This window comes from Dunckerocampus dactyliophorus, chromosome 13, assembly GCF_027744805.1.
Source record: "Dunckerocampus dactyliophorus isolate RoL2022-P2 chromosome 13, RoL_Ddac_1.1, whole genome shotgun sequence".
Classification (NCBI taxonomy): Eukaryota; Metazoa; Chordata; class Actinopteri; order Syngnathiformes; family Syngnathidae; genus Dunckerocampus; species Dunckerocampus dactyliophorus.
Window position 1 is genome coordinate 13704326 of NC_072831.1, and position 19138 is coordinate 13723463.

General features: G+C 38.9%; 1 protein-coding gene across 1 annotated transcript in view; it reads right to left on the reverse strand.

Annotated features, from left to right (window-relative positions):
• The window catches only part of sertad4 (SERTA domain containing 4), a 29598-nt gene extending 18245 nt beyond the window's left edge, over positions 1-11353 (reverse strand). Inside the window, exon 1 of the mRNA XM_054796958.1 lies at positions 10826-11353. The gene's annotated coding sequence lies outside the window, so the exon portion shown is untranslated. The remainder of the gene's footprint in view (positions 1-10825) is intronic.
• Positions 11354-19138: the final 7785 nt, after the last annotated feature.

The window sequence follows — 19138 nt, forward strand, 5'->3', positions numbered from 1 at the left end:
GGATTTCATTCAAGTGATTTTCACTTGGCTCATGCTGTATACTGTATAATGTGACACAATATAATCATGGGAAGCCAGTGTAAAAAGGCTGAAATGACTTTTTGGATCTGGTGGGAAGCCTGGCAGCAACATTCTGAATGAATTGTAAGCACTGCAAGCGTGATTTATTTCCACACGTGAAAAGAGAATTCTATGTGGGAGGACACAAAGACATGTGTCATCATTTAAAGTTGAAAGTGTGAAACTATTTCTTAAATGAAACGTGGACATATTGCAAGAGTGGAAAGACATACTGTACATGGTTAAAGTGATTTTCAGAGCTTACAGATGGATCAAATATGACTACATTTATTATAAATAGCGATAAATACAGTATCTACTGTCAATTTTTTTTCGAGAAATCTGTCTGGGTGTACTGATTTATGCATGATGAACCCTTTCAAAAGCAAAACTTTTTAACTACTATCTTAGCAGCTCGTATAATTTATCAGTTATAGTTTTATACAGGTGTTTTCCTTTTCTACAACTTACATTTAATAGAAAACATCCAGAGGAAAACTGATATATAAGCCAGATGTTGGGGATTTGATTTGTTCGCACGATTTGAGGGAGTTAAAAAAAAATTCCTCCTAATAAACCGAGACAGTATTTTCCTCTGCAACCTCAAATATGATAATGGCTTCAGCGTGTGTGTAAGATGTATGAAGAACCAGTCAGTGTATGTGTATTTAGTGTTTACTCCCCGTTCTCTTGGCCAGGTTTTTACTGATTCCGAGCCTTAGGGGAACAGATTGCAATGAAAAGAGTTCATGTCTGTGGTTTTCACATCAAAATACATCCAATCCACGCAAGAGAGTCAGAGCACGGACGCGCGCACACACACACACACACACACACACACACACACCATGCAATGTGGCATAGCTTATTAGTTCTTTGCACAATGGACTGTAAGTGTGATAGTAAGATTTTGTGTTGGTATCATCCAAGTTAAATGAATCAGATCACATACTGTAAGTATGTATAACAAGGGAAATGCTTGTCCGCTCATAATCAAATCCCCTTGGCCTTTGTTACTTGGTGAGTCCTTGGAATAAAGAATTAAACGTGTCTATGAGTTATTTGTAGACATGGGGGTGTATTGTCATGAGCCATTTCAAAGACAAATACGTTACTATGTAATCCCTTATTGTCGTAATGTAAATTTCAAAATTTCAAGTACAGTGGAACCTCAGTTTTCATCATTAATCCGTCCCAAAATGTCAGACAAAAAGCAAAACGTACAAAAACGGAAGTAATGTTTTTCCATAGGAAGTAATGTAAAGCCAATAAATCCGTTCCAGACACCTAGAAATATGAACAAAATTTTTTTTACAGAGAATAATTTTAGTTTTACATGCAGAAAACAATGTGAAACGCATATAAATGAATGAAATGGATAAATGAACATTTAACATGACTTTTACCTTAATTGAACACAGAGAGAGAGAGAGTGGGGGGAGGAGCGGAGGGCATGGAAGACCCTCACTCTCGTCCGTTACAAACTTAACTTTAAATAGGATACTTGCTCACTTGAATTTTATAGTAAACATCAGCAGCAGATACAATCGTCATTCCACAAACTGGCCAAGCTCACTTACTGTCATGTCTGAAACATCACTGAAACTTGTGTTTAAGGTTCCTCTCTTTACATTACAATCCTATCCTAAACTAGAATCTGTCCCTAGTGTCCCAACACTAAGAGAACCACTATCCATTCTTTAAAGTCACTGATTCACCATTGCGTGGATGCTTTGTTTTGGCACCGTTTGACCATCCAATAACCGAGACTGTTCAAAAAGCGAGACGTCATTCTGGCAATCACTGTCGTAGAAAACCAAATCCTTCAAAAACCGGGACGCAAGGTTCCACTGTATCTTGATTGTTTGTCTGTTGTACTTTTAGATGAGTATTCTGTTTTCAAGTTTGTAACTGACAACATGTAACTAGGTGTGTAATGGTACGCCCTTAATCACAGTTCCGTACATACTTTAGTTTTAAGGTCACATAAAACTGCTTAGCTGTTGTTCTTTTTTATTTGTTACTTTATTATTATTATCGTGAATTACAAATCATCCCATCCTCCAAAATTGCTTCTTTTTTCTTTTTCCCCCTTGGTTTTAATGTTTTATTTAACAAACATGAAAAACTGCTGATCGTTCTCCAATAAATACAATTCTCGGTCTAAAAAAACTTTAAAAAATATTATATAAATAGTATGTATAGATAGATAGGTTTTGTCTTACCCATTCGTCTTTGTCCACTTACATATTTCACAGAGAAGGCGAAATGTTCCCAAACGGGAGACTTTAACAACGTGAGAGGGTTTTGAAGCTGGCTCCTGCTATCCAAAGGCTGGACTGCAATGTATTTTTTTTCCGATTAAAACTGGATTTTGGCCAGTTATACTTCTTGCCCGTCACTTGATGCGTACCATGCGGGAAATCGGAACGCATACACGAATAAACCCCTACTTGTACCTACTTGTACCTCATAATTGTCTTGATTAGCTGCAGTATATGTACTGCATGTTTAAACTTATCATATTTCGAAACATCATCATCATCATTTATAAATGATATTCACACTGAAAAATTCTGAATCACAAGGTTATAAGTATATTCATGAATGTTTGAGTACAGAAATTAAGAAATATTAAAGGAAAACTTATATTAGGACTGTGTTAACCAGCATACATAGAACTGCAAAATGTCATGACTGTCTTGTGACAATGTCAGCTCTTGCCCTTGTGGCTGCCGACAGTTGCACTGACAGGGGCCTTGACAAGATGCTACAGAGCTCTGTGGTCTCACTGCAGGCGCTTGGAATCTCACAGGAGGAGTCATAGTTTGATGGCTTCTACCTCCACTCACATGCAGAATGACAAACACATACTGGTTTGAGGCAGGCTTAATCATTTGGGAAAATAGTAAAATTGCTAATTTTTCCCCAAAATATTGATTGATTTATGATTTTTTATTTATTTATTTCAATTGATTTTCAAATACATTTCATATACAATGTCATTTTCCATAGGTCGAGCCAATTTGTCACAATGAATTAAAAGTTGTAAGTACAATAGGGATGTCCCGGTCCGATCTTCAGGATCGGGATCGGCTGCCGACCAGCTGTATTTTGAAGATCGGATAATCACCGCCACAAGATCAGGCCGATCCGGTTGCCGTATATACCGTTCGTAACTCTGGGCCACACTCCAACACGGTAGGTGCGGTAATGCGCCTCAAAGCTGGCTGCCACTCTGAAGAAAATGCAACGGCAGTTAGGATGTTGGCTCCGTAGCTGCAGCGGTAGTTCCCCCTCACTGTGCCAGGACTGCTGTGTCATTGTGCAGGGTGCTTGCACGGGAAGTGCTGCTCTAACCACTGGTTGTTTATACTAGGGGCCGTCAATAAATTACTATTTCGCTGAAGAGAGTTTGTTAAATAAGTGTCATATGTTCTAAATCCCACCACAAATTGATCTATAACCATCTCAGATGACCAGTCCTACCCTAAAAGTATTTTGCATGCCCATTTTTTCCAATTTTATTTTTTATTAGATGGACTTTTATTGGACCTTTTATTGGATAAGAGACCTGACTCACAGATGTTTGTTACAAAAGCCAAACAATATTGTTGCTCATGCTGCGTAATAAAAAAAAAATTAATTCAGCAATACTTTGGCTGCATTATTTTTAATGCTTTGAAGAGCTATTTTCATAACCATATTCAGTTCCACAAATTCATGTTTGTAACAAAAGCTTATTAAAAAAAAAAAAAAAAAAAAAAAGGATCGGTACCGGATCGGATCAAAGACTATACCAAAAATTGGATTGGATGCCAAACAATGTGGATCGGGACATCCCTAAAATACACTTATCTGCTCATTACAGGAGACATAAGTACAACAATCTGTGGCCTTGCCCCTAGGCATTGACGGCATTTAAATGTTACAAGAAAAAGATACTGCATTGTAGTGACAATAGGGTATTCTGCCGGGTTGCAGCTGTAATGCACCTGCCGTGCATTTAGGGGTATCGGCGCTTACCAGTGGGTTTAGTGCCGGCCCTGTAGGTTCAGAAGAAGTGTGGTTGGTACCGGTTGTTTGATGATCCACTTTGTGGTGTCTGCCGTTTTCTTTCAGGACATTTAGAAAGAGATTTGCCCATCCCTGATCCCAACCTTCCGAGTTGAAAATGAATAGTGGTTGAGTATATCTTCCATTACCCGCTTTCTTTTTTGGGTGGGTGTGTGTGTGTGTGTGTGGGGGGGGGGGGGGGGGGGGGGGGGTGCATCTTAGATTCTGTATGTGCCAGCTTGCAGCCTGTCAAGCAGCATCAGAACAGCTGCTGCAGTTAGCTAAGTTCAGGACCCTCGGGGTTTCACCCAGTGCTCTTGCTGAGCGGTGACACGTGTTGTGACAGAGAAGCACGACAAGTCTTCTTTATTGCTGGCTTATTGTGACTGCTGGGAGAAGGGTCTGGCTATGGCCTGTAGATCACGCAGCATGATGTCAAGGTTCTCACAGAATTGAATCAATCGCCCTGGACTGTTCGGGTTCTCTTCAAAGACGCTCCGTCTCTCATCTGAGCAGACGTCATCAGTTCACGCTCAAAAACTACATAGGCGAGCACTAGTGGACAGAGACTAGATAGGACAACCATAGTCACAAGCTGCTAGCGTCATGTTGGGAGCACACTGGAGTGGTGGTTAGCACTGATCCAGGTTTGAATCTCCATTGGAACGCGTGTAGTTTGTATGTTCTCCCCATGCTTGGATGGGATTTTTCAGAGTACTCTGGTTTCCTGCATGTTAGGTTAATTAAATACTCTAAACTTTGCACAGGTATGAATGTGAGTGTGAATGTTTCTTTGTCTAAACGTGCCTTGTGATTGTACAGGGTGTACCCCACCTGTTGCCCAAAATCAGCTGGGATAGGCCTCCAACTCACCTGTGGCCCTAATGAGAACAAGTTGCATAGAAAATGGATAGAAGGATGGATGGAATAAAGCAATTTCACAAAAAAAGAATTTTCTGTTGACTGTTTCCGAAGCTTAAAACCATTTCCAGACTTTTGTGACAACATGAAAATTATGTAGCATTATCGCAGAAATGTCAGCTCATATCAAGGTTCACATGAAAGCAGCTTGAGGTGTGACATGCTTCAGCTGTATGTCATTCATTGTGAGGGTTAAATGTGTCTCAAGTCACTTAGGGTGCATTTATATGACAACAAAGTATGTGAACGGTTTTTCCTGGGATTTTCAGGTATAGCCAATACCGAGACACTCGCTAAAACGAGACACTCTGTTCATAAGACGAGACGATACAAGGGATTAGGTCTACGAGAATGAGGCAAGAGTTTAACTTTACTTTTAAGGAAAGTACAATGGAAAAAAGTTTGAAAAAATCTATGACAATATATTGTAATCTACTAATATAATTTCTACTATGTTATCTTGCATTGCTCCACACAAGGCTACACTCTTCTGCACTTTGTGTGTAAGCGCTATTGGCCCCGCCTCCACCCACTGAGACAGAGCGACTGTATGACTGACAAAAGGGTCACTCCGTCCATGCCACTACTCTATGGAACAAACGCGCCAAGGTGCTGAAACCAATACAGAGTGAACCCTCTTCATGACTTTTTGGAGGCAAGAGACAAGGAAAACAGACACGCATGCACAAGGCAATACATTGAGGCCGGCAAAATCATCAGGTTCATTTTCATCTATCGTGTCATTAATTAATTTATTTATTATCGTCCCAGTGCTGGTGCTCACGAGGAGAAATCTTGTAATGTTGTCACATTACAACTTGTGACACCTCCAATAGCCAACAATGTTGTCAAAACAGTCACACGGACCATAAAAATTGGCTGAAAACACAGTAATATGTATGTTAGACCCGTCGTTGCTATGCTGATGACACTACACGCAGGAGGAGGAAGAATCCAGCACCGTGATTGATCAAATCATTTTGACAGCGACACACTGCTGCCTCAATATGTTACACTTGAGTACCGAAGGCTTGAGATTGGAATACAGTCACCGCTGCCACCACCACAGTCTGTAATATATTGTTAGCAGAAGCAGTGCTATATGCCTCCTCACTGATAGCGTACAGCAATTACCAGCCTCACAAGCTTTTTGTGTACTTTTGCGTGACAAATCAAATCAAGACCATATGATAAAAAACATTCCTGCTATGTAAAATGCATACAGGTGCATACAAGTCAACAGAAATTACACTTTTAAAAAGAGAAAGTTTTTTATCTGTAGGAAGTGTACTTTGGGAGACAAAAAGTGATATTTTTTCACCCCCAATACTGATACTTCATAGGCATTTGTCATTTTTTCAATTATGACTGGTTTGAGTATGACCGACACAAGATTAGATACATTTAGTATAGAATGTCATTTTACATAGGCTTAACCTTTTTTGTTAGAATCAATTAACACTTTTAAAATAAAATAATTACATTTTTGATTTAACTGAAGAAAACATAAGATACAGAATAATAAAGAAAGAAACATAGAAACATAAGAATAACAAATCCTTGGCTTAGACCCTATCCAGTTAAGTAATTTAAACAAAGTAGAAAAAGGCAAACAAGATAAAGGCATTGCATTTTAATACATATAACTAATATATAATTAACTGTGTTAACTGTGACAGTTACAGTGTTCCCTCGCTCAATCGTGGTTCAACCTTTCGCGGATTTGCTGTTTCACAAATTATTTTTAGTGCTTTTTTTTTTTTTATTACAGCTATGAAGGATGTTACAGGCCGTGCCTGGCCCTTTAAGAAGAATTGCATTGTGGGAAGTTGAGTGTCTATCTCTTGTCACCAACGTGGTTCCCGCGGGCACCAGGTAGCCCCCCACGACCACATGAGGTGCCCGCAAGCCTGCTTTTCATTCAGGTTTTCAGTTAATAATGAAAGAACAGTAGAAAGAAATGCATTGTGAAATACAAAATGTGAGTTGTGGACACCAGCATTTTGTTAATGTTCTGGTAAAACAAGCATATTCGCTTTGTTTGGGTTTAAAATAAGCTCTGAAAATAAATGTTACAAAAATGAGTAGCTCTAGGCCATTTTCATTTTGTAAAAGTAGCTCTCACAAGGAAAAACGTCGGTGACCCCTGCTCTCTATTGTCTCTCTAAGAGGTAGATCTTTGGGGCATGGTCATATTAAAAGGCTGGAAAAGTGTGAGCAGCCCTGTGCTATACAGTATAGATACATGTATAGCCTTTTTTCTCCCTTAATAATAAAAAGTTTCATTTTGAAACTGCATTTTGTCTTTAGTTGTGTTGTCATTGACTACTATTTGCATTTGTTTGATGATCTGAAACATTTAAGTGTGACAAACATGCAAAAAAGTAAGAAATCAGAAAGGGGGCAAGCACTTTTTCACACCACTGTATGTCCATTCATACTGTACAATGTATTACTTAACAACGCGTATAAACAATGCGATTGTGACTGGGCTCCAAATGACATGCTTATGCCAGGGCAGCTGATAGCAGAGGATGAGAAGAAGAAGATGTTGCTTCAGCAGGGCAACAGGTGGTATTACAAGGTAATACAAAGCGGCATTGCCGAGGCAGGAAAGCAAGTTGAAAGCAACAAACGTCTACATAAATGATCATCTAACAAAACGCAATGCTGACATCGCCAAGAAAGCACGCAATTTAAGCAAGTAGCGGAAAATTGAAGGCGCTTAGGGCACCAATGGCAAAATCTACATCAAGTTATCTGGAGGACGGGAAGAAGCCAAAATACTTGTTGACAAAACATTACCTTTTAAAGGCTGCTCGCATTAACGGACAAAAAGGGATGCACAAATCTCCTATGTACTCCCTTTTATTTTTCCAACACCTTCCCTTGTTTTCACACGAGGAAATGAACGAAATTTAAATGACAAAATTTGAGCAAACAAAATAATGTAAGTAATGTAAAAGAAACATGGTGTGAACGAATTATCAGTAATAGATATGGAGACGAGGTAGGATTAAATTAGCTCTGCTTCTTCCTCCTCCTTTTCAGGCATGTTGGATTGTTGGATTAACCACATGATGTTCCTTAATGTAACATTTTAAGCACGTCCATACCACTGTGCACCAAATAGTCCACAGAATCAAAATCAAATACAGTAATTTATGTCAGACCTCCTCCACAGACAATAGACAGCAAATGAAAATTGTAAAGGCGACCTTATAGAGACAGAAATGACATGCTGTTGTGTAAATAAGGCTTGAGTTGCCCCTCGCTCCATCGCAGTTCGAACTTCGTTCCCTCATTCTTTCACAGTATTTCAAAAATTAACTAACAAATTACCTCTCTTTTGTGATTGACTACAGCCTATTATTAGTCCAAAAATGCATATTTAAGCAAATGTTGCGTATTCGTGGCCTAAATTAAGCATTTTCAAGCATACAAATGTTCTAAATGAACGAAAATACAACTACTGTTTTAGGCAATGCATGACATTTCTGAACTGTAGTCCACATTGGCCACTAGGTGTCACTAGTAACATGCACAAGACCTGATTGCCAACGACAGGCTTTTATTATTTCATAATTATTTACCTCACAACAGGCACAATAATAACAATAATACAAATAGTCATCACCATCATCATAATAAGAAGTTGGGCTACTGTTGTGGCTGTTCAGCAGCTAAAACTGAACTCTGAATCTCCGATTCTCTGAGTCACTTCCTGCCATCATGTCCGGAAGACATTTATTGAAACACATACAAACATAAGTCTTATTATGTCTTAAGTGGTTTGTTTTCTCTGATTATATCTAAAATATTGGGTAATATGAGTGTAAATGTGACTATAGGGGTGTTATTTCATGTCTAGAGGGCTCTAAAACCTAAAACCTAATCATCAGGTTAGAAATCTGGGGGTACTAATGGGCTCAGATCTTAACATTAACAACCACATTAAATCAATTGCATCATCATCTTTTTACCACCTAAAAAACATAGCCAAAATCAAGGGAATAGTGTCTGAGCCAGATTTAGAGAGACTAATCCATGCCTTTGACTCCGGCAGGCTAGACTACTATCACGGCCTTCTCCCCAGGCTCTCTAAACAAGCAGTAAAACAGCTGCAGTACATCCAGAATGCTGCTGCTTGAGTCCTGACTAGAACTAGCAAATATGACCACATTAGTCCAGTACTCAGGTCTCTGCACTGGCTTCCTGTCGCTCAGGGAATAGACTTTAAAACAGCTCTGATTGTGTACAACTCTTTTCATGGTGTTGTGCCAAAGTACATCTCTGACATGTTAGACCTACATGGGACTGGTCTCCTACGAGTGCCTAGAGTTAGGACTAAACACGGCGAGGCTGCGATTCAGTTTTATGCTGCCAAAATCTGGACCTGTCTTGCGGAAGATGTGCGACGATCCTCAACTTTGGCAATGCAGAAAACACTTCTATTCAACTGTGCATATAACAACTGAAAGCATTTTATCTGCACTCTTCATTTTTTAATCCTTCTTTTGTTTAATGGAATGCTTTATGGAACTTTATGTCATGATTTTAGAATGATTTTATGTTTTTGTGGAATGATTTTATGAAGTGATTTTACCCTTCTTTTCTGTAAAGCACTTTGATTACTTTGTGTATGAATTGTGGTCTATAAATAAACTTGCCTTGCCTCTAATAATGGTAAAAATCACATTTGCAAGGTTTGAACGAAAATATTACGTTTATTAACACTGAATCCTACAACAATCCCAGTTGGGGTCTGAAACCAATTAACCACAATAGATAGGGATTACTGTATTCATTTTTTTAAATCCTGTTCTACCTGTTCTATACAAATGATGTTGTGATCTGGTGCTATATAGAAAATGACATTAAAAAGAACTTGATTTTCTTTTTTGGGGGGGCAGGGAGTCGCCCACCCCCAACCCTCCCAATATAACGCTAGAGGTCGTGGTGTAATGCTTGTGGTGTAATGCCTAGTGCCGTCTTCAAATTTCCGATCCCTTTTTTGTTTTTCCAAATGTTTCTTATGTTTTGTACCATGTCAGTATCAATGTGGTTGCTGTCTGGGTCTGTGGTGGGAAAGCAGCTGGAGTAAAGCCCAGAATTTCCCCGTATTTTGTAGTCCAACATCATAATCATCAACAGGGGTTAGAACATTATACCATTGTTTCACATAAATAATCTACAGACATTTTTACGATGTGAAGTGGTATTAAGTTCCCGTCAGATAATCAGGAATAATGCATTGTGGGGGGCGCCATGTTTATATTATTATAAATGTCACTTTTTGGACAATCGAGTGGTATTACCACCCAGAGCTGACCAACACTATCTTAACATCACATTGGTGGCCTTCAATGCAAAGCAAGGGTTCTGTTTTCTTTTAGAAAACACAATCTAAGACAAACACAAATACTGTACATTTGTCTTATATCATTACAATTTAAAAGACAGGCTCTCTGTGCGAAATCATGAAGCGTCGGTCTGCATAATGCACTGAAGCAGTCAGTCCATCATGCCACGCATTCATTGACCTGGTTGTCATTAATCATTCATCAATCAAGCTGTCACAGATTCACCCAGAAGTGCACAAACTAAAGGTAATTCAATCAGTGTTACGTTACAATAACATATTGTCTACAAGGCAAAATAAAAAAACGACCCTGCATTTCATGTAAACTTGAAAACAACTTATAAAAGCAAGCTGTATTACAAAGTGATGACGTAACTTTACATGATGCCAAAATGCACAGTATAATAGTAAATAACGTCAGCTTACTTCAGTCGAATGACCTCGTCTTCGCTTTCCTTTTGGATGCCGACCGAAATCCAAAGTGCAACAATTAAAAAAAAACAAAAAAAGAAAAGCAAATGTTGTATACGTTGACCGAAAAGGTCCCAGTGGGTTATATAGTTACTAGTTTCTACATTCGAGCCGCCAAGAGCATCCCCACACGCCGTCCACTGTGGCTGAAAGGTACGACACTCTTGTTATGTTCCTTGTCCTCGGTGAAGAAAAAAAACATGGCATTAATCTGTCATTTTATCCTTTCCTGGTAGAAAACCAGCTAAAGCGGCGGTGCTTTTGTTACAGCCGAGCGGCTAGCGGGCGTTCATCATGTGAATTTGTGGAGAAGAAAAAAACAAAAACACCAACGTCGCAGTTCCATCCCTTCCAGTCAAGTAGTGCTGAGGTATTCAAGGACTGCTCGGAATTTCGCCACGTTGGTCACTAACTTGAGGCATTAAAAAAAAATGACATTGACATGACGTCTTTCTACTCGGCCGTGTTTTGTTTCTTTTTGTTCATTTTTATTACGTTTGAAAGCCAAACTTAAAAAGGTAATTGACATCGTTTTGTGTCGTGAGAAACTAGGAGGTGGGTGAATCGATCCAAATACCGATAGTGTTGATATCATGGTAGTATGAGTATCGAAATTGATACTAGTGATCGATATTTTTTAGTTCTTTTCTGTTTATTTTCACATATCTCTGTTTTTGTTGTTGTTGTGTCGTTCATATTGATACATTGTTGATATTCTTATAAAGCTATCTCTATATATATCTAATATAAAATACAAAAGGGGTCGCCACAACGCGTCAATTGCAGTAATTGTTTTGGCTTAGTTTTTACACTGGATGTCTTTCCTGACACAACCTGCTGGGTGGGAATGAAACCCATGTCCTCTGCCATGAAAAGCAGAAGTGTGGGCCATTACACCATCATTGATAGTTTAGTTGTTTTGCGCTACTGACTTTATTTTTCAAAGACAAAAAAATATATGTAATAAAATAGAATAATTGTCTTATTTTGTTGACATACTTCTCAGATAGTGGGGCGGACCCCCGGGGGGAGGCGGTGAGGTGTAAGCGGTGTAGGGAGCGTGAGAGGCAGAGGGGACGATTCCTATACTATTTGTTCAAGGTTGGCAGGTCTGTTAGTCTTTAATAATCATACTTGAATGATAATATTATTGAAAATATAATAATAATCATTCAATGATCTTGAAAAATTTCAGTATCAGCATCTGCAATACTAGCCTTGTATTTACTTGGTATGGGATCGATCATTCCAGTACAAAAAGCAGACATACTGTATGGTTATAGTAACTGTTATTACCTTTTTACTAGTTTAGTCATTTCCATTATAATTGTTTTCTTTGCAACAACACGGGAATGTATTCTTAAGCACTTTTTTCCGACATCTTGTGTTGGAGATTTGCTCGGCAGGGGTGTGACCGGCAAAGAGAGGAGAGGCAACGTGCCCCTCTCATCTGTTATGCATTTCCCCTTTTTTTTCCCAGCATTTCTTCCCTCAAGCTCTTTGTTCTGTGTTCAGCTATGGAATGTGCAGTTATTTCCTTCAAAAAAAACTCTCTGATCTTAGCTTCTCTCCGTACCTTTTGCTACATGCACCAGCTAAAGGTGATGATACAGCATACGCCACGCAGTGGAACCCGTTTATGTCAAGGCCACAAGGACTGACTGAATGATGTGGACATAAGCGGTCGTGAACATAACCGAAATCGAAACTGAAACTAGCCTTGCTTGCACATTTACTTGTGACTTTCGCCAGAGACATAAGGAGAATGGGAGATAGTAAAGGATTTTTGCATGAATGAATATTCAAATTCAGATTTTTCAGTTTTCATATATTTTATACTCTTACCTAACAGAGCTACTGTGATAATTCCGTTGTATGGAAAAGCTTTATTGCCATTGACTACAATGGCAATAAAACTTTTGTACTGTACATGCGTGTACAAGAGTGTGGAGTCATTTTTGATCAAGAACAAATTTTGCTTTATTCATTATTGAAGTATTTCTCGCCACCTTATGTTGTATATTTTTGATGTGAGATTTCCAGCTCATTTTTTCATCTATTATGATCCCCAGAAATGTATTTCCGTTCACCCTTTCAATGTCCAATCCGTCTATTTGTATTTGGTCGTACGTGTCTATTGCTATTACCAAATAGCATTATTTTAGTTTTACTTAAGTTCAAGGATCTGTTTTTATCAAACCCTCTTTTTAATATGGCCATTTCTTCCGTGACTTTTTAAAATTAGCTCTTGTGTGCTTTCCCCAGAACAAAAGGCAGTCCACACTCCTAGCTTTACAAATTGTTTTCTGTTTGCTAGGTAACTTTGAACCCAATTCAAAACAAATCCTCTGACTCCGTACCTTCCTAATTTTGTTGTTAGGATGTCGTGATTAATTGTATTGAAGGCTTTTGTGAGATCCATAAATACTACAACTGCACACTTTCTGTGGTCTATAGCGTTAGTAATTTCCTCTGTGATTTCCATTAGTGCCATGGAGGTTGAAATGTTAGCTCGGTATCTGTAGAGTATCTGCGCGTAATTTATACTTATTAATAAATTTGTCCAACCTGTTATTGAGTAGCTTCTAGATAAGTGTAGAAAAATGGGGTAATAAGGAAACTGGTCGGTAATTTGTAAATTGATGTTTGTCTCCATTTTTAAAAATTGGAACTACTTTAGCTATTTTCATTTTGTTAGGAAATTTTCAAAATAGTCTGCAATAAGTGAAATCCACAAAGTAGCCAACTTTATTTTTTCACAGTTATTATATATATATTTTTAAGGCTGTAAAACCACTCACCATACACTTTATACACTTCTCAGACACGCATTAACATTTTCTCACGTTTCTCTCATTTAAACACTCTCAAATTTCAAATTTCGTTTGAATTTGAATGATTAACCTACGAAGTTGGACACAGTAATTTACTAAGTGACTCTTGCGTATTTCACTCCTCTGACTGTGCCTCTTCGTCCTGGTGCAGCTCCGCTAAAGCGTTTTTGTATGCTTGTTAAAACATATTGCTACTGTTGTCGTATTTTCCTCCTCCTCATCCACCTTTAACCGAAGATTCATCTACAATATTCCATAATGGCGTCCTACAGCTGCAACTTCTACCGTTCTACAGCATGTCCAGAAGAAATGAACTCATTTATTCGTGTCTTATTCTTGTCAATTTTAATCTATTTTTTAATTGATCATTTAATAACCACCAGGTTGTCCACCAGGTACTACAGATGAACCTGCAGGCCAGCTGTTTTTAAACTATTTTAGGATTTCAGGATTATTATAGGTTTTTCACACAATATAATTTGTGAAGGTCACTGATAATGTAGTCGTGTGAATGGTTGTTTGTATTTAAATATATATGCCCTGTGATTGAGCGGCAACCAGTCTGGGGTGTAGTCTGCCTGTCACACACAGTCAGCTGGGATAGGCTCCAGCTCACCAGTCATCCTGAACTGGATAAGTGGTAGAAAATGAAATACTTTTCATCAGTAGTACGGTACATTGGAAAGGCTGCTCCACCTGTTGGTTGCTTAGTGGTGATGCAGTGTACGGGAGGTCCGCTGATGAGAACTGATGCTATGGCTCAAAAAATAACAGGAGCACTTAAATTACTGTATATGTCCTAAATTTCAATGAATGAAATATTCCAGTTCAAAATCTTTATTCTTTATTGATTACATTGTCGACGTGGGAATTTGATTTTGGTTGGATACAGAGCACAGAAGTGAATCTTCTTCAGTAGTCTTTATTCGATTGCTTATGTAGAGCAGGCAAAAGAAAAAAATACTAAGTACAACATGAAAAACACTCATTCTGAAAAAGCTAACAAATAGCATAAAATGATTTTTTTTTTTAAATTAGAACAAACAGCAGCGTTAAAAGGATGACTGAGGCCAAAGCAACAAGGCGAGCAGAAAGACAGAATAGGAAAATGTGCTAGTAATAAAAATAAAAGAAGCAGTGGCGGAGCAGTGGCCACCCCCATGGCTGGGGGACAATTTTGACAAACGCGGCTCTGTGGTGCAGAACATTAGTTCAGCCTAACTTGGACTCATTTCACTGCAGCACACAACTTTCCGTGTGGAGGAGCTGTCAACAAAAACACGTCATGCATGAACTGCAAGTGGTAGGTAAGTTTTCCATGATTACTTTGGTCGGTTCTGGTCAAGTTTTCTCACTATATTGACTTTGACTTAAATTCTGAAGTGTGATTCAGCACATACAGTAAATCTGTTAATAATGGAAGCTCTCTGTAGCAGTATGAGTGGACATGTAAACCAAGCAGTCAGTTAAAACAGCAGTGCCGATCGGCATCCACTGCGCAGGTTTGGCCGCCATGACGGGGAGCAGAATCCAGAACCTGTGCATTGAAAACGTGTCCTCGGCACACTGCTCAGCTATTAAGTGCTCTAATAGTCAGTCCAAAAGCAATGGCGGAGCTACAGGGTGGCCAGTGGTGGCCATGGCCACCCTGGTCACTCTGCGGCCAGAGTGATTATGTGATTAATGGGCTCACCTTGGCCACCCCAACGAAAATGTTCTCGCTCTGCCACCGACAAGAAGCATGGAAGCAAATACTTAAGCATGACAATAAATACTAGAGGCATACTTGAATAGGATGCAGCTCTCGCAGTAGTTAGGCGTCAGTAGTGAAGCACACACCGGCATCTTCCTGCTGCAGACGCCATGCTTAGAAGCTGAGTGGCTGCCGGTGTGCCTCGTTGCTCCGCCCTGCACCAGAAATAAGGGGATTGGAAACACAAAACCTAAGAGTATAATTAATTGAGAACAAAATAATTAGAAAATAATCTATGGAAACCCAAAATAAAACCCACAATAAAAATTCAATATACACTCCCGATCAAAATCTTCAGACCAGTTTAAAAGTTGCTAGAATTTGCATTTTGCACATTTGGTGAATGCCTGACAGAAAATGAAAATAATGAGCAGATTTTGGCTTTTATAGCCTGTGGTCTTAAACTTTTGATCAGGTGATAAACAACCTATTTAATTTTTTTGTTTGTTTGTTTTGTCACTCCCCCTTTTTGTTTTTGCATATTGTAGCTCTACTTAAAATCTCATTAAGATCCAAATGTGCAAAATGCAACTTCTAGCAATTTTTCAAGAGATTTGAGATTTGAGAGTCTTAAGATTTTGATCAGGAGTGTAATGTCCCTGGGGGCAATTTGTTCTGTCACAGGAGCAGTAGAAAGAAACACGTGCAGTCAACATTGCACAACACATAAGTATTCTCACATGTGAGGGTTAAATGGATGTATTTTGCTTTGCATAAAAGAGACTTGTGGTACAATTTAGCAGTACAAGACACATGATATCCCAGATGTGTTCGCCGCCAATATCATTCACCACATTTATATGCACGCAATATTCCTGTATTCACCGGAGCTGCTTGCCACCAGGCAAGGCAGGCAACTGCTTGGGGCCCCAGCCCAGTTGAAAGCCCCTGAGGGCTGACAAACTTTGAACTTCGACAGCAGTGACGTTATGCATAATGCTGATGAACACTGGCCAATCAGGATGCAGAACACAATGCACGTTCATAAGCTGTTTAAAAAAAAAAAAAAGCACAAAAAAAAATCCTGCGAAACAGCGAGTCTGCGAAAGATGATATAGCGATGTAGCGAGGGAACACTGTATACTAAAATAAAAAAAAAACTGGTCCATTTTTTTCTTCCAGTTTTCTTTATATTGTCAAGAATTTTTACAAATCACACTCATACAGAAGTACAGACACAAAATACATTTCCAAGTACAAGTACATTAAGACAGTATGACACAGGTTGCTGTGTGAGAAACAGTAAGGCACCAATGCCCTTCTGCGGCACAGGTAGTTTCTGTTATGAAGGAGCAAAACGAAAGCAATCACAACCAAACAAGGCTTTAAACTGTGTCAAGTAATGGAAAATACGGTGTACTTCCAACTACAAAGTCAGAAAACGTGAATGACACCATAAGTTAGAGAACCACCAGGTTATCTTTCATTTTTATGGAAGCAATGATTAGGATCATAAATTTGATTTGATTCAAATCTCTCCTTCTCAAAACAATGAATAGAAACATGACATCATTTTCACTCACATTTTAAATTCTTCAACCAATTTTAGGGTTTTCCTGTAATTTATGTGACTATTGCAATTTCAGATCAGTCTAGTTTAGGTCATCAAAAATTTGCTTTCATTTGCATTTTAATGTTATAATATTATAATATTATATCAATTATAAAGTTATAATTCATTGTTGCTATGAAAGGTGCTGTCCCTCTTTGGCTTCAAATTGCACACCACCACTGGCTAGCAAATGTTACCAAAAGCGGATTTAAAAAACAGACTGAACAAACAAATGTCTACAGTTTTCAAAATTCAGAGTTAAACTTTGTAAAAATTTCACTCGCGGCTGTCTCACGTACGTACACACCTTTAGCACGTGCGTGCACACAAAAGCGGTCTCAGAGAGGCAGTCAACAATTTGCAGTCATTGTGTGGTTATGACAGGCTATACATGCAATGATAGCGAACGTTAGTAGCTAAAATCACTATCATTAGGTGACAACTATAGCTAATGCATGTGTGTCTGTGTGTTACACAGTGTGGCTTGCAATTTCAGAGCAGGAAGAGGGCGGGTTTATAATACTTGCAGCCAGCGGCGGCTGCTGATCTTTGAAACAGGGCAAGCTCATTGGGTTCTGACATACATTTAATATGGTTTTAGCAAGGCTGTCTGCTGCCATCATGGCTGGGCTAACTATGAAGCTGCTCCTCCCACAACGGTGATGTGTGTTTCATGGACCAAAGGATGAACAAAACTCAATAACACACTTACAATGTAGTGTGTACAAAGTGAGAAAATAGCTGTAGAATAGAATCGCTGTCTTCAGACTACAGTCAAATCTGCGTGACTGCGTCACATGGGGAAAAGGAGGAAAAAACTCCTCCTCGTCAGTCAAAATCAAGGGCCGCCCCTGCTCCATAGACCCCCATCTTCCCCTGAAAGTGACATTTTTTCAGGGTTATTCAATCAGGATCTGACTTTCTCACTATGAACTTCCACGTGCTAACGCTGGAGCCTCAATGGAGATTTACCATCGCGTCCGTGCTGATGCGGAGGGAAGAGAGATCGCATCAGACAGCAAACTCACTCAAAAGCAGACTAATGCGAAATTAAGTGCATTCGCGCACTTTTAAATCTACACATTAAGTTTAACAATCCATATTGGACCAACTGTTTTATTCAATTGCAGCACATGTGAAACTAAGTGCCCCCCCCATGCAGTACCTACAAAGGCAGACAGCACCTTCAATATCAAACCTCTACTCGACTTTTGACTGTGTCTCAATTTGTGCACTTCCATTCTTACACTTAGTCTTTTGAGTGCATAAGTGCAGTCACTGAAAAGACTGGTAAAAATGCACTGTCAGTACCTGGATGTTGCACTGAAAATGGCCAAAATGGTGAGTGCACACTGATGGACACTTACCACCCTCGATAATCACCATCTCCACTACGTAGGAGAGGGCGGGGACTAATTTAAAATCAACCCATATCGGTGGAAAGTAGAAAACAGAAGAAGAAGAAAAAGCGATCCGGTAAGTGCACAATGCCGGTGATCGGTTTGGGACAGTACTGCACTGTCAAAATTCACGCCCACAAGAAGTACACCGTGTACACAGTATACTTATTTAAGTATTATTTGAGACACACATCTATGGTATAACATTTTAACATTACGTTTTGGCACACACAGTGTGTGCTAATTGTTGATTTGGAAATGTGAATCTATGTATCATGATTCATACTACTGATATCAAATGAACTTCACTTAGTATTTGTCCATCAAAGTGTGAAATTCAAGAGAAAGTGAGAAATTAACGTGTCCAGCGATGACACTGGAGTACTGAGTTCATCAGACACGACCAACAACAACACGTTCACCTTTTCAAATCATCAAACAGGATACTTCAATTCACTAGTGATGACATTATCATTCGTTATATTTGATGAAGTTACATTCAAAGACCACCACAAAGAACCACTGGTTTTGTTCTAGATGCAAGTCATGTGTGGTTTTCTTGTTCATAAATCCATCCATTCGTCTATTTTCTACATTGCATGTCCTCATTTTGCATTAAGGACTGAATAATGAAATTAAGAAATATAAAAATCCTAAATCACAATCATACAAGGGTATCAGTTACAGCAACAATACAGAACAGGGTGGGTTAATAACTGATGCATTATC